The sequence below is a fragment of the Vanessa cardui genome, chromosome 18 (assembly GCF_905220365.1).
Source record: "Vanessa cardui chromosome 18, ilVanCard2.1, whole genome shotgun sequence".
In the NCBI taxonomy this organism is placed as follows: Eukaryota; Metazoa; Arthropoda; class Insecta; order Lepidoptera; family Nymphalidae; genus Vanessa; species Vanessa cardui.
Genome location: NC_061140.1, coordinates 5,960,687 through 5,976,121, shown reverse-complemented (window position 1 = coordinate 5,976,121; position 15,435 = coordinate 5,960,687). Strand labels below are relative to the sequence as shown.

General features: G+C 33.3%; 1 protein-coding gene across 1 annotated transcript in view; it reads right to left on the bottom strand.

The window, feature by feature from the left end:
- The window catches only part of LOC124537331, a 68,534-nt gene that overhangs the window by 36,077 nt on the left and 17,022 nt on the right, over nucleotides 1-15,435 (bottom strand). Inside the window, exon 2 of the mRNA XM_047114147.1 lies at nucleotides 11,359-11,394. The gene's annotated coding sequence lies outside the window, so the exon portion shown is untranslated. The remainder of the gene's footprint in view (nucleotides 1-11,358; nucleotides 11,395-15,435) is intronic.

Genomic DNA, 15,435 nt, shown 5'->3' with positions numbered 1-15,435 from the left:
TTGTGCGTATTCACATCCACCAAAGTGTCAGTGATGTCACATCATTATGGAGATGTTAGCTCCGATTTTATTAGTTACCATGGCTTGGGAAGGATATCCATTCACGTACAGGGTATATATGTATGTAAACGAGTCTAAAGAGCTTGCTTTTTGATGCTTTCTAGCATTTTCGAACGATAATAAATGTACGGTAAGTCAAAATAATAATCTATAGGTAATATAATAGCACTAAAAAGATTTTTTTAACACGCATCACACGAAAATCGCTAAATATTTTGACTTATTGATTATATTGATTGATTGATTATCGTACAATATCATTAATTTATAACCCACATCACAGTCTAAAACGTAGCAGCAAAGAGAGGCCGAGTTTGCTAGTTTTCAACCGATTTCAAAAAGGAGGAGGTCTGTATTTTTTTTATGATTGTTGAGTTCTTCCCGTGTGGTCCCATTTTAATTTAGTCCAGTTCTGATGATGGTATCCATATGACTCTAAAAATACGTTGAATACGCAATTATTTTTATTACTTTTTAGTGCATATTTATATGGTTTTTCTTTTTGTTAAAATTCTTATTAATACTGTTGAGATAATCAAATTAAAAACTTGTATAAACACACAATAATCAAAACAACACACATTAATCTGTAAAATTACATAATATCGATATGTTAAATCATCATTTTCTATAAAATTAGCTGGCTCGATTTATTGAAAACCAATGGTAATTACAATTATAAATTGACATAGATATATCGATTTCATTGTAAATATTACTTACATGTACCTCAATTAGTGTTAATGGCTACTGAATTACTTGTGGTTTTGAATCTGTATCTATATAAAATCTGTCCGGATGTTGCTTCATATTTAATTAACCAGTTACACTTGAAAACGAAGAGAGTACTCGTAAGAGCTCACTTGACTAAAGTATATGTTTATTACAAGGTGAATCTGCGGTTAATTTCGCGCGAAGTTTGTCAAAATGTATCTAATATGTTAGATAAACCGTTAACTCCAATTTCCCCCCGATAACAACAACAGCCAGTAAATTCCCATTGCTGGGCTAAAGGCCTCCTCTCCCTTTAATGAGAAGGATTGGAACATATTCCACCACGCTGTTCCAATGCGGGTTGGTGGAATGCACATGTGGCAGAATTTCTATGAAATGTGTGTTTGTGTTGACAAATTAAGCACATGAAACAGCGGTGCTTGCCTGGGTTTGAACCCGTAACCACCGGTTAAGATGCACGTGTTCTAACCACTGAGCCATCTCGACTCCTATAAAAGGTGATTCCTCAATAAAAGGCGATCTATCTCAATTGCAAATTTTAACAAAATCGGTTCTGCAATTAAAGAGACTTAATTTTAATTTAATTATAGATTAAATAAACAAATATATATAAAGACGTAAGATGTCTATTTCTAATGTTCGAGGTTAGTTTTAATATAAACCATTGAACCCCCAAGTATTGGCCAACATCTGGCAACCCTACATAGTTGATTGGCTAGATTTAGATAGAGTCATTAGATGTTTTAATTGCGGGATTCCGCCGACGCGTGGATGCGTATTAAGAATAGCAACAAGTTTGTTACAATATATTGAAGACGTTTTGAATGAATAATAAACTGCTTTGGACTTGAAATTAAACCGGATAAAACTGGTTTAGTATATTTTGTAAACACACTTTTTCATATTCTTATCAAAAGGATATTAGTTGTATGTATGTATTATATAAAATTACATTTATTAATAACAAAAAGCTACTGTGCTTGTTTATATTCTTGTTTGTGTTCATTTAAGCGATCGGTTGAACGTTATAGAATGTAATCTAGTGGGTTGCCAGGGAAACTTCGCGTTTTATCATCAGATTTTCAGGAATTTAGAAACCTATGACCTTGTCTTGATTTGATTTCATTTAATGTAAGCTTTCGACGTCTGTATTTTTGTGTTGCGTTTCGAATTCACAGAAACTATAGATTTTGATTTTACACCTAAACTTGGTGGTGATTGACGATGGAGAGATGGTTATCCGTGCTCTATCTCGTAGTGACGACCACAACTTCAGAAGACCCATCTCACGTTCAAACGATCGCACATTTTCCGCACAAATATACCTATTTTTAAATCTAGTTTCGATGAAAATACCCACCCATAATTGCATTCATAGTAGCCAATAACATAGATACAAAATTCAATTAAAAAAAGATTTTCAGAATGGTTTTAGCTATTGAATTATTATTTATAGCTTTACTCAGACCCCCGGCTCACTCCTTCGAGCTTAGCTTTTACTACGTATGTAAGAAACGTATTTTATGTTGTACGCTAATGCACACATACTCAAGATCTTTAAGGTATCTAGTCCATTATCGCAGACTGATAAATTAATGCAAGTTCACTCTTATAAGCTAACAAGACATTTAGTACAGTCAGCTTCAAAAATATGTACACAATACCCATTGTGATGTAAGCCTTTTGTTGTATATGAATAACTAATTGTTCTCATACAGTGTAGCAAAACTTTGTATACAGATTGAAGCATTAAAATTAAACAAGATTATGACTATGCATGTCTAATAATGATATAGATATTATTGTTTAACAAAAATATATGCTTAAAGAAATAGTGTAATCTATTCAGTCAGTAGTGAAAACGTATTGATATATACTATTGATTTTTAATTAGTATAATTATGTTCATGTTTGAAAATTATTAATACATATACAAAAATCTATGTTTCGAGCATATGTTTAGTAATACTAAGGTCGTCATGGAATAACGAAATAAGAAAAAAGAAGTCGGTTGACGAATTGAGGAGACAAAGGTAGCTGTCAAGTTTTCCCTTATTTGTGCACACGAATACTACGTATATGTCCTGGCTTCACACAGGTACATTGGACATTATACAATTTAGTATAAAGAACGAGATTGAAATATAAGAAAGAAAAATCTTGTTACTTATGAAAGTTGAAAAGCTCGGCTTTTCTCTACTTTGATATACATATAAACCTACATCTCGAATCGGTCGGGTTATTGATGAAAATCGCTATAAAATGCGTTTTGTAAATTAAAAGATCTAAGCGTACGACAGGAATGTATTCTACAATGTAGATATTAAATGTTTGTTCGTCTGTGTATTCCTCTTTTTGACGCTGACTCTCCGTTTCTACGATAATATTTACCAATCAATGTGTTCTATTATCTCTGCATCTGTTCCCACCATCCATATATGCAATACTACTATCTTAGAGATGCAGAAGCTTATCCTAGTCGGTAATTGTTAAGTTTGTTTTATATTGGTATGAGAATATTTCAGAATGCATATACAGGAATTTAATTTCAACTATGCATGATAATTTTTGCTTTATACTTATATTATAAATACGAAAGTAATTATCTGTTACTTCTTCATGCTTAAACCGTTGAACCATTTCAGATGAAAATTGGTATGGAGATAGTTTGAGTATCGGGAAATGGCATAATGTATTTAATTTAATTCGACCCCCGAGGGATAAAATTGTGCGAGATTGGAGCGTAAAAAACCAGCGGCTTTATATTATTATATAATTACTGTTAGATAGAAAATCCTAAAATGATCGTATTGGCTAAAATAATATACACAGATATTATATAAATGGATCGCGTTGGTTCAAAAACCATCTCTGAAAGGCAAAAATAACTCTTTTATAATAGTCACTGTCAATACAGTATCCGTCTTCACAATCCCTATAAATATTAAAGTTGTATTCTTTTTTACAATTATATTTTTTTATGGAATAGATTAGCGGACGAGCATATAGGCCAACTGATGGTAACTGGTCACCATTACCCATAGACAATGACGCTGTAAGAAATATTAGGACCTAAGATACTATTTCCCTTGTGCCTATTGTTACACTGGCTCACTTACCCTTCAAACCGGAACACAAAAATACTGCGTACTGTTGTTTAGCGGTAGAATATCTGATGAGTGGGTGGTATCTACCCAGGCGGGCTTGCACAAAGCCCTACCACCAAGTAAATAATTGGTGTTTTTGGTATTAACCAGTATTTATTTATAAAGAATACCTTTGTCCTGATAAAAGAGTTTTTTAGCTGATACTAAAAATACTCTAATATCACGTATCTTCATTTATAAATCATGTGTAATTATTTAAAAATACAAACACGAACGTAACAAAACACCAAGAGAATTTCTCGTGTATAATACGGAACCATATTTATGACTGTCATTAACGATCTCTAATGAAGCGTGACGCTTTACAAGCCTTTGAAATATTTCTTATTAGAAATTCTCATACTATTCGTTACTTGTTTTAATTACTAACTATTCAGTCATTGTGTTATCCCAGCAAGTAGTTGTTACTTCTGTGGCACTTGTAATATTAAAAAATAGCGTCAGTCTACGGAATCATAAACATAGAATAACCGATGACAGTGCATGTCTAATAGATGAACCGTTTGACAAATTTTTCCATCATCATTACATAGTATAAAACAAAGTCGCTTACCGCTGTCTTTCCCTATGTATGGTGAGATCTTTAAAATTACACAACCGCATATGATTTTTATTAGATTTATTAGAGTGATTCGAGAGCAAGGTTTTGTATATAATATACATAGACAATATAGTAAAGAATAAGGAAAAAACCTGTAGAATATTAAGTATCAATATTGCAGTGCGAAGCCGGGGTGGATCGCTAGACCTAGACAATTATTGACGTCACACCGATGACGCTCAAATACCTTACTCTATTGCCGTTCTAAACAAAAAAACAACAACAACAGCCTGTAAATTCCCACTGCTTGGCTAAAGGCCTCCTCTCCCTTTGAGGAGAAGGTTTGGAACATATTCCACCACTCTGTTCCAATGCGGGTTGGTGGAATACACATGTGGCCGAATTTCTAAGAAATTTGTCACATGCAGGTTTCCTCACGATGTTTTCTTTCACCGCTGAGTACGAGATGAATTATAAAGACAAATTAAGTACATGAATCAGCGGCGCTTGCTTGGGTTTGAACCCGCAATCATCGGTTAAGATGAACGCGTTCTAGCCACTGGGTCATCTCGACTCATACCGTTCTAAGCCTTCAGAATATACTGAGAACGAAATGAGACTGCACTCATCGCTTAATGATATTCAAAAAGCAAACTCAATCCTCTTAGAGATGAGCTCTGAGACATTAATTCGATAAAGATTCCAAAGGTTTATACGAGCAGACCGCTTTCATAAAGTTTGAATAGATATAATTGTTCCGAGAAGCTAAGTATTGATTTTCACAGATTAAAAAATAATAATGATAGTATACACACATAACGGGAAAATACATTTCACCAGTGACATCAAATAATAAATGCGCATCTAACTCTTGTGAATAAAACTTTAATAAATTAATGTTTTTTTTTTTTATTTGAAGAAAGCAAATTGACCTTAAACATTACCAATTGACTTAAAACGAAAGGTCAGATAGATATAGATAAAAATATTAACACGGTCATTAACAATGACCATCAATGTCATACCAAAGTTGGTAACAATAATGGTCAATAATAATCTTCTGACAACTTGAGAAATTAACAAAAGCCGACATTTATTTGTTGATGTTGCGATTTTTTTCGGTGTCAGAAACATAGTGTCGTCCTAGTAACATTTCAGGTCAATACAAGTACTATTTATTTATTTTTAGAAGTATTTATATATAAATAATAAGATAGTGTATTGGGTAATTCAACTTACATTTAAATATTAAAATATATATATTAAGTATTTATAAAATTCTATTTACAGACTTCTTCAAGCTCAAAGCAAGTTATTTTGTGTATAAAATTGCAAACGTTAAACAGTTTCAACTATAAAACTCTAGTGATCTGATGAGAAAGTACCCGTTCAATTAGAAAAGTTAAAAACTTTGTAGTCATGCCTCGTGTTTACGTATCGATCGAGTTTTGTCAGAGAAAGCAAAGCGACAGTTTTAAATTGCCACATTAGATGTAACACATGCCATGCGTGCAAACGGTAATTTTATTTGCAATCTGTGGCAAGTCCGTAATGTCATCTGGCGTTCGGACGACAATTGTAATGGTACTCTGTAATACAAACGACATATCAAATCAAATCAACTGACATTAGTTTCACTGAATTCTCGGGATTCGTTCTCTTAAATTTCTATTTCATAGAAGTTTCATTGAATCTTAGCTTACTAGTCTTGAACTACAGTTATAAAAAAAAATTGTCAATAATTCCATCGTTTTCTTATGCACTTATATAATTATGTGATGTTATGTACTGTATGATATGTATGTGGAATGTTGTTTACCTCTTAGTCAGTCGGCGTCACATCAAAGCTGCGTTCGTATGCTTTATTAGAAGGGTCTTGCAGTCTTACAAGAAAGTGTCATTAATCAATGAACATGCTCGAACAAGAATCTAATATGAATGTTAATCAAAAAGCTGGCAAAAACGATTTTTGTATATAAATAGCAATATAATAGTGTACGCCTCGATTAACCAGAGTTTGATTTATCATTCTCGTCTATTAAATGATAATCAAAGATCCATTACCGTGGTTTCATTATTCGTGGAACAATTGTTACAATACGCGTGTACTTCGGCGCTTAAGAAGTGACCCTGTGACCTTCTTCGAGATTTCGTGTCGACTAAACATCGATTCGAAGACCGAAATCTTTACAAGTGTATATTTGCAAATCATGTTCGAGTATGAGAATTAAACGATAAAGTGTAGAGGAATGTTGATGATATAAATTCCACCATATTTGTATGGCATCTATCTTATTACGAACGAGGTCTGTAATGATACCGCGTTTCAACTATAGTCCCAGCCATTTCCTCCTAAGACGACGTAGTTGTATCTGGTCAATTATTGCCTATCCAACAGATGGATTATATGAAAAAACCGCATGCTCCATCTCGGCGCGGCGCACGCGTCTCTGATTGCGATCGCTCGCGCCAACGTAGTGTTTTCTTTTGATTTCAAGCGACGCTGCAGCGCTGTTTTATAACGTGAATAGTTTTAAAGCCATCGCGTTTAGTGCTTAGTTCGTTATATTGTAGCGTCCACGTATGACATCGATCGCGTGCCTAGAATTATGCGTGGCTAATGCCTCACTATTTGCGGTTGGACACACCGCGATAATATCAACGTAACGTAATGTTTTCTACTGATAGGGATGCACTATACTATTATGTCTGTATCATAATAACAATGTAAGAACCACTAATCATTCTTTTATTTTTAGATTGAGACTTTATATATCAACTTCGTCGTTTTCATTTAGGCTAACTTTGACAAATTTTATTTTAATTGTCAAACTAACTTTACTAATCTGTGATTGAATTTTACCAGAGATAATAATAATAAGTCAATTGGCTTGAAGATAACTTGACATAATATAATCCAGAGAGCTTAAAGCGCGCAAATAAGTGGAAACATTTTTAGAGGATATATACAAGGATATTTTTTTATAATGCATTTTATTGAAATTTTAAGTTTTTGTACAGTGTACTAATAAGCTATATAAGCTGAGTTGGCTCAGTGGCTAGTCACGGACAACTTACCCTATATAATATTACAGGTTTCTCATTACATCGTTTTTTTTTCCCATTATTATTTATATCATGACACAAACATTTATAACATTTTAAAGTTAGGGGAGTTATGCTATTTCATTTTATATGACAATCAAAAAATCAACATCAAAAAATATACCTGCAAAAAGGTAAGGTAAATTTTGTTACATTATTTGACAAATTGAATTTTTTTATGAAGACGGAAAAAAATAAAAACTAAATTAATGAAAAAGAAAAGTTTAAAATACAAGTAAAAAATAATAAACCTGAGATACGCACATATTAAATACTATGACTGTATACTATACACCTAACAATTACATCTGTCTGAAAACCGATTGAAACTTCCTCACGCAAGTTTGTATAATGAGTAGTCTATAGAAGTAATATAGAAACAGGGAGCCGCGTGTGATCACCGGTTTATAAATAGATCTTTTATCGTAACCAGTAGCTAGAATGGTAGCTGACCAGTTGAATGATGGATTACCCAGTCAACAGTTATTAAGGTTATTATGGATAAAAACATAGACAATCTATCAAATAACACATATAGCATGTTTGATATGAGTAATGTGTTGGAGTGTGTTTCACTGACATTTTCTTACTGCCTCGTAGTAACATTACTTGTCCCGTCAGATTAATGGAAAGTTGTAAAGTATTGGAACAATATCGGTAGCATTCCAAGTAGTACCCGAGCCCAGTGTTAACCGATGATTGCGGGTTCAAATCTAGATAAGCACCACTGAATATCTACTAGCTTAATTTGTGTTAATGATTTATCTCGTACTTGGCGGTGAATGGACATCGTGAGGCTACATATGCCTATTTTCAATAAAATTTTGCCATATTTAAGCTGCAGAGGGAAGAGGTCTTAGACCAGTCTTTTAGGCTTACTTTTTCCCAGCTTGAGAAAGAAAGTAAAGTCGTTGATCCTGCGTCTGAACTGCATTCGTTCTTTTTTTTCTGTGAAGCCACATGTAACTAATTTCTGACCGGTCAATTAAGATCGCGCATATTGTATGGAATGACTTTTGCCCTTTCCAATGCTTTGTCTTTTAATCTGATGACAGAGGTGAACGTTCACCGTCAAAGTTCACGCTATCACGGATAACGCTGATGACTAAATATTATATAGAACATATTCTATGTTTAGTAATTCTATGTAGGTAGAAATTTAAAAAGCAGATGGGCTAAGATGAAACTTGGATTGAACTCAACCTCCAATAGCCATTTCCAATCCACCTATCTGTTCGAAATCACCTACCCTTATCATTTTGAAAAATATACACTCATTAACATATAAAATGAAAAAAAAAACAGGACAATAACTACGTCATATTTATTTGAATTGACCGAAAACGAAGTTGTGACTTTAAGTCAATAGAGAAAGACTGGAAATGGAGTTACCTTTCGTAAAGTTACTAGGCAAAATGTACATACTAGGTATAAGTACTGGCAGACCTAGCCACGCGATGCGTTGCGATATTAAAAATTAAAATATATAATATGATATTATTTAGTTAGAACCTTCTCTAAATTACGATACGATAGATTTTATGGTACAATGTTCAGTGGTTTGTCATGTACGTTTAAAATACAGGGAAGTAGCATCGTCTACATGCTTCTGACACATGCATAATACTAACCAATTTTAAGCGAGGCAAATTGCGAAATACGCCCTGTGAGTTTATGAGTGAGCCAGTGTAACTACAGGCACAAGGGACATAACATCTTAGTTCCCAAGGTTGGTGGCACATTGACGATGTGAGAATAGTTAATATTTCTTACAGCATCATTGTCTATGGTGGCCCATATACTCGTCCGCCAATGTATACTGTAAAAAAAAAAAAATTAGATCCTATTCAAAGTCATTCTTTGCCCGACAATAAAATTTTAAATGAAGTTATCTGACGATCTTTTGTTAAGATTTTTTTTGCCGTAAGTTCTAATTATATCCTAGGCACAAGTATATAAGTAAAATACTCGACGAATCTATGCATACGTATCATTATTTGTAATACAAATTATACGTTCGGTAACAAGATCTCGGAACTGTGTCATCAATATGTCATTCGTTAACCATCTCGTATCAATTACTGTATTTGTTCCTTCATTCGTTCCGTCAGATTGTAATCATGAGTCTGTTCACAAATATTAATATAATCTTTTGATTATTCGATTCAATCGTTAATTTGTGTGAAGCTTTTTATCTCGTACAAAGCAGTAGCCAGACTCGTGAACTTTTTTGTGTGTCTATTTTATTGACCGCAGGCATTCGAGTGACGATATTGACCGAGTGAATGATTATAACGAGTTTCATTCAAATTCGTTCGTTTGTTTTCGAGTACTTAATTAACAAAGGAAATGTACATAACTTTAACAATAATAAAGTATTGTTTTCGTCACAATCGGTACTATGAATAATGTTTTTTTTTTATACTTGTAATTGTGTTTATATATATGTGCGTCCGTTCTTGCGTTGGTAAATATTTCTTACGTTATGTATTTAATGTATTGCATAAAAAAGTGTTTACTTTTCATTAATATTCTTAAATAACGACTCAATGCTAGCTCAATAAAACATCTTCGTTTATTACAAATCTATATTCATTATTATTTCAGTCTGTTTGGCTGTCGTTCTTTCATGACCAAACCGCTGAACCGAATTTGATGAAATTTTGTTTGAAGCAAAGTTGAACTCTTTATGCTACTTTTTTACCTGACACATGACAACCAACACCATAAAACGCAAAAGAAGCCGCGGGCGACTACTAGCTACTTTGCTATTTAACTCAATTTTAATGAACACATATTATATATGTACTAATATTCATTTACAGTCGATCTAAATGTTCATTTAACCAATCGTAGAAACTCTTTGGTGTTATGATCAGTTAGAATAGTCGATCCTTCACGTTTATGATAAACTTCACCCGTCATTTGTTCTATTCAAAGCCGTTAAACGTTACCGGAACCGGTCCGATTCTGTGTCAGAACCGTCTGTCATTTGCGATCTGTTAAGGCTTTATGTATAACCAGTCAAAGTAAACAGGTTTCAGATAATTTATAACACCACGATTCACGCCTTATTAGGGCGAACTCACGTCGTGTAAAGTTAGATTTTAGATAGAACTATTATAATAGTTAACTAATTTCCGCACAAGAGATGATCACAGAGAGATGGATCAGTGGTTAGAACATGTGTATCTTAACCGATGATTGGGGATTGAAACCCAGACTAGCACTATTAATGTGCTAAATTTTTCATGAATATTCATGTGCTAAATTTGTGTTTACAATTCATCTTATGCTTGGTGGTGAAGGAAAATATCGTGAGGAAACTTACATGTGTATCATGCAATGCAGGTTGGTGCATTGGAACAGCATTGTGGAATATGCTCCAAATTTTCTCAAAGGTAGAAGAGGCCACTACGTTACCACTGCTAGGTAATGCAAAAAATTGTAATTTTCACACTGTGCTATGGCTATGGCGCGTCATACAATGTGGGCATCCCCAAAATATAATACAATAAAAACAACGTTACAAATATTGTTTGTTTATTTCGTTGGAATTACGCATTTACACTAGAATAACACTCCACAATTAAGACTGACTGACTGGTGCCAAGTGTACTTAATACCCAACAAATAACTACGAGTACCTGAGCCATCTGTCCAGTGTTCATCAAAGTTACCCGCGATAACCACTAGACATATAATACTAAAACTTGATATAACATGCCAGTATATAATAGTTTTACTAACCTTATAAAATCATAGCGGTTCTTGCTTTGTGTTCATCTGTAAAACAAACAAAAACAAATGAAATCATAGCAATAATTTCCATGTCCAAATTTCCATGGTAGCTTGTAAGTTTAACGGTAAATTTAATATTATCTTAAGATTCACAAGATTAACTTAAATAATCGTTAAATTCGACGTGTTTACGTTGAAGATCAAAGTAATTACGGATACGATGATTAATTTTTCTCAGGCTCGCTGTGTAAATAAGTTGCGTTCTTATTCAGTGTATGATGTAAAGAATGTACATAAACACGATGGTCTTTCGATTTAAGTTAAACAATCGCCGTCAGTCCCGCAGACGACGATCAGATTTGTTGACACACTGTGACTTCCCTCCTAAGCAAACGTTGTAAAACCATTCTAATTGCTATACCGTGTACGAAAATTAGGTAATCTATACGTTTATTGAGTAACAGGGCCGTATCTATACATATAATGTTATACCATTTTTTTTTAGTTAATGTTTGAATCATATTTGATAACAATGTATTCGGTCCAATATATAGTAAATAAGTAACCGCCTGTAAATTTCCCACTGCTGGGCTAAGGCATCCTCTCCCATTAAGGAGAGTGTTTGGAACATATTCCACCACGCTGTTCCAATGAGGGTTGTTGGAATGCAGATGTGGCCGAATTTCAACGAAATTAATCACATGCAGGTTTCCTCACGATGTTTTCCTTCACCGCCGAGCACGAGATGAATTATAAACACAAATTAAACACATATATATAGTGGTGCTTGCCTGGGTTTGAACCCGAAATCATCGGTTAAGATGCACGTGTTCAAACCACTGAGCCATCTCATAAACATATTTATTTGAATACCAGACGAGTTAAGCCTAGTGGCAACCTTCTAGCAATGATTGCCGGGTTCGGCTAGTAAAAAATTTAAAACAAGAACACGTTAAGAATTTATATCCAGAGACAAATTGGTAATAGGGGACAGATCCAGTGCTTCGGAAAGCGCGAATATTAGTTGTTTCTGTATTAAATAAATTTTATATCTTTACCGCACAAACGAGCATATTTTATTTATTATTAATATAAAATTATTTCTCATCTAATAACCGTTAAGACGCGCCGTTTAATTTCATTTTAGGTACTACAAAATGTATGCTTATTGCCTTAAGTTCATTCACTTAAAGCGCAATTATTGTGGGGGCATTGAGGAATTTTATTATGAATTTATGATTGTCAGCTTATGTATTCCTTATGTCAATGGAGTAAAGATGATTTTCGACGGTAGATTATGACATGTCGTATGGTTGTATACATTAGCCAGTGCGATATGGTAGGATGGTCGGCGCTGGAGCGTAATGCTTAACTGCCCAAGTACAACGCTGACTTGGAAGCTTCTTCCTGAGTTTTTAAGTTGAAAGTTGCGAACATTGATTAATATTATTATTAATTTATTCAGTTTCTTCATGCGGAACTTGTTTCTAGCTTTTTAAAATGTATAACTATTATTTTTTTTAATATTGCCGTATAGAAATCTTAACCACTTAGCACTCACTGTATTACTCGAACATATGATAATGCATATAATATAATGTATAAAATTGTATTAAATAAATATATTAAACAGATTTAATATATTTTTGTTTTTAAAAGTAAGTGTGTTTTGGATTGTTTATTCCTAAGTATATTTTAGAGTTCAAAATGGCAAAAAAATTCGCAGAGAAAGTCGGTTCGGGCGAAAACGATGTATATTCAAAAAGTATTTTAATAATTTAAACAATTGTAATTAACATATCTGTGTTGTTTGATTGTCAGAAGAGAGTAACTGATGAGTTTCATGTCAGTTCTTCTTAGTGGAATCTACATACGAGTCTTCAAATTTATATTAAAATTAGATAAAAATAATTTATGCATATACTGCACTTAATAAATAACCAAATAAGTAGTCTCTTAGTGCCACTACTGGGTTAGGGCTTTCCCTTAAGAAAGGTTTTGAGCTTAAAATATATATACTACTGGTGGCCCGTCCCGGCTTCGCACGGGTGCAATTCTATTACTAAATATACTACAGAATTGGTTTACATACAATATCACATTAGAACCTTCTAATTATCAGCGTTTCTTTACTATATTTTCCACGTATCATATACAAAAATGTTCCTTTCGAAACGAATGAATCTATCTATTAAAAGAAAAAAAAAACACATCAAAATCCGTTGCATAATTTTAAGGATCTAAGCATACGTAGGGACAGACAGCAGTAAACGACTTTTTTTATACTTTGCAGTACTTTGAATCGAGATGGCCCAGTGGTTAGAACGCGTGCATCTTAACCGATGATTGCAGGTTCAAACATAGGCAAGCACCGCTGATTCATGTGCTTAATTTGTCTTTATTAATTCATCTCTTGCTCAGCGGTGAAGGAAAACATCGTGAGGAAACCTGCATGTGACTAATTTCATTGAAATTCTGGCACATGTGTATTCCACCAACCCGCATTGGAACAGCGTGGTGGAATATGTTCTAAACCTTCTCCTCAAAGGAAGAGGAGGCCTTTATCCCAGCAGTGGGAATTTACAAGCTGTTGTTGTTGTTGTTGTATACTTTGCAGTATAGTAATATGTGTTGAAAAGTACTAGGTAAATACATACACTTTATTAATAAAAATAGATAATTAATTCAAATAGATAAATTATATATTAAAACAATTCCTGGTATACAATCCTTAAATTAGATCTTTGCGAATCAAGGCGGGTATCTAGATTATATATAATATACAGTCAGGGTAAGAAAAGGTTTGTCACCTTAAGATCTATTTTCGTGTGCTCACTATGACCGATAATTTGCTTTACCGATCGAGAATGACATGGTGCGTCGCAATGATTCATGTTTAGATTCAAAAGGTACTAAGAGTTTAAGACTAGATAAAGGAATTAATTTAAAAACTGACGGAGGTTTTCTTTCTCTGACTGTACATTACTGACACGACACTCGTTTGCCACGGACTCTGTTTCCCACAGATTAGAAAAATTAAAATAACCACAGTTGATTAACATAAGTAGTCGTGTTTAGAACTAATATGAAAATAAATTAGAACCATTTCGTTTTTTCTCTACGCATAATATAGTCAAAGTTTTAATTTGAGACAAAATGGCGGAGTGGTTAGAAATCCTGTCGTTTTTCTGAAGATTGGTGGTTCAATTCCGGGCAATCACCATTAAGTTTTCACGCTTATCCTTAATTAATATTTCAAATTTATCCTCAGGTAACCTGTGCTATATGAAAATACATGGGTATTTACCCTTTGACTTCCAGGCAGCATATATTACATACATATATAATCGTATTTAAATAACATGACTGTATTTATAAATGTTGAAAAAGAGTAACCACTGAGTTTCTAGCCTGTTCTTTTCGGTAGAATCCACTTCTCGAACCGTTTGTAGCTTCACTTAATAGAATTGTTAAATGACGATTCAAAAGTGCTTGTCTTGCCTACTTGGCTTGGCTTGCCTACTTGAATAAAGTTTATTTTGATTTGATATTGTAGCACCGTGTTGGATAAGTTATTTATTATCTTGAGCATAGTTATATCTGCAATAAGTTCTTTGCGATATTATCTTTAAATACTAATTTAAACCATTTATTTTGCTGCACACATACATTACATAGATTATATAGAAGAAAATAATTGAATTTAAAGAATATAGTGTAGGTAGCAGTATAAGCTGTGCTAATGCACAGCACTGATTTTCAGATAGCCCCTGACTATTGGGCAAACATAAACAAATGTGCGCACACGAAAATAAATAAATGAAATTATAAGAAAAAAAAACTATAACTAAAAAGCCCTTAGCCTTGAGAAAAAAGACATATTACACAAAAAGAAAAATATCACAAGGAACTTAGAGATAAGATAGACAGACAGACAGACTTAGACATAAGACATTAAAAATGAATATGATTTAGTATTTACTAAGTCTATGAGGTAGTATGACTGATACTATATTTACACTTTCGTATGAAAAGGTTTCATAATCACATATTGGATTTCCTACTCGTTTTTATATGATTAAATAA